The sequence below is a fragment of the Pinus tabuliformis genome, chromosome J (genome assembly GCF_031772625.1).
Source record: "Pinus tabuliformis cultivar Carrire ecotype Pingquan chromosome J, CPIR1, whole genome shotgun sequence".
Lineage (NCBI taxonomy): Eukaryota > Viridiplantae > Streptophyta > Pinopsida > Pinales > Pinaceae > Pinus > Pinus tabuliformis.
The window spans coordinates 1,196,882,255-1,196,884,663 of NC_142295.1; positions in this window are offsets into that span (position 1 = coordinate 1,196,882,255).

The following is a 2,409-nucleotide window of genomic DNA, read 5'->3' on the forward strand; positions in this document are numbered from 1 at the left end:
TGGTTCAACTCAATGGTAGAGCACCTGCTTTATAGGCAAGACGTTGGTGGTTCGATTCCACTGTGTCCTAATATGAATTAATCAATGATATTATAGTTTATTTTTAATTAAATACTTTTAATATTGGTTCATTTCAATGGTGAGATATTTTTCTAGATTCATTATTTTATATTGTCTCTAAAGAGACAAAAGTGATCATGTATTATCTTTGAATGTAATTTCTTATTGTCTCTTGAGGGACAATAGTTAAGATCAAAAGCATTGTCTTTTTAAAGACAATATGTCTTTAATTCTAACTATTGTCTCTAGAGAGATAAAAATGAAATTGTCTTTGGAGAGACAAAAATGAAATTGTCTCTAGAGAGACAAAAATTCTTATGTTATATATTCTCTTTATAGAGACAATATTTTAAGACAATTTAATTTGAGACACCCACTTAAAGACAATATTTAAGACAATAGACAAGTTTTCTTTTGTCTCAAGTTAAGACAATTTACCCAAATATTGTCTTAACTATAACAACTATCAATGACAAGGCAAGAACAATAATTTTCACATGAACTTCCTTTGCACACTGTGTTGAAAGTATGGTCACTATACTCACTGTTACCCATAAGCTACATATTTTAAATGATTGAAGGAATCAATGTCCAGCCAAAACCCCCTTCCCCCTTCGCCACCGCCACCACCCACCCCTCAAGGCATGTAACCTCCCTAGTATAATTTCCCTCAAGCACCACAACCTTCCTTTTTGCACAACCATTTTTCATAACAAGGAGTTGTAGTTACGTACATAGTAGGAAATTGGACCATAAAACCAATCTTTCAATTAGTTCCCACTACTAGGTCAAACTCAATGAGAAACTGGAACATGTTTATCAGCCCAACATTTATCAGCCCAACATATATTCGTCTACAAACATGTAATCACCAATACAATATTCCTCTTAACATCTCTTTGAACACTTTGGATACCATCCAATTGTTGGCTAGCATGCTTTTGATGATCTCGTGTTGTACTAGTGATCCTACTCCCAAAATACCAAAGGAAGCTCTATGACACACTACTATTGGTAACAAAGGGATGATCCAAAAAAATAGAGTTGACAACTCCACTAGGGAGACAATTTTCAAAATTTTATATCTTTGGTGTGTTTGTTTAGCTCTTTAGTTGTTTGATTATATATATATATATATATATATATATATATATATATATATATATATATATATAGCCCTAAGGATTATCTCAATTGGTCAAGTTCTCGTCATTAAAGCATCTTGCTAATGGGAGGTCATGGGATGAATTCCCCCTTATGCTATTGGGGTTAGGATCAGCTCATGAGTCAACCAAATGTAATACCCTTGGATGTATCTGCCCAAAGTTTCCGTGGATGTAAGCGACCACCCATTGTTTCCATAAATGTAAGCTACCACTAATCTCCAATACATGGTAAACCCCACATACACATAAACAAATATCAAAATTTCATACATACTTTTAAAGAAAGTGAAATTGTATTGCTATAAATTAAAAAGCATACTATAAAGTATAAATCCTAAATGCAAAAATAATCTCCTTTTCTTTTCCTATATAAATCTTATATTTTTTTCATATTTGTTTAAAAAAAAATTAAAACAATAAAAAAAAATCATATTTAAAGAGTCAATTTTTTTCATATCTAATTTCATGAGAAGAACCCAATTAATTACCAAATATAGTTAAAAAAATATATAATTTGATTACATTAAAGCATCTTGCTAATGGGAGGTCATGGGATGAATTCCCCCTTATGCTATTGGGGTTAGGATCAGCTCATGAGTCAACCAGATGTAATACCCTTGGATGTATCTGCCCAAAGTTTCCGTGGATGTAAGCAACCACCAATTGTTTCCCTAAATGTAAGCTGCCACTAATCTCCAATACATGGTAAACCCCACATACACATAAACATATATCAAAATTTCATACATACTTTTAAAGAAAGTGAAATTGTATTGCTATAAATTAAAAATCATAAGATAAACTATAAATCCTAAATGCAAAAATAATCTCCTTTTTTTTTCCTATATAAATCTTATATATTTCTCATATTTGTTTTTAAAAATTTTAAAACAATTAAAAAAAACATATTTAAAGAGTCAATTTTTTTCATATTTAATTTCATGAGAATAACCCAATTAATTACCAATATAATTAAAAATATATATAATTTGATTAATATCTTTTAATTAATTCAAACGTAAAAAATAAAAGTAATTTAAAAAATATAAAATTTAATTAATTTTAATTTATGTGAAAGTGTAAACCATGTATTTTTTTTTCCAATTAATTTATAATAAAAAAAGGTGGATCTTTGCCGCACAAAATATCAGCATTATCGAATTGAGAATGAATATGGAAATAA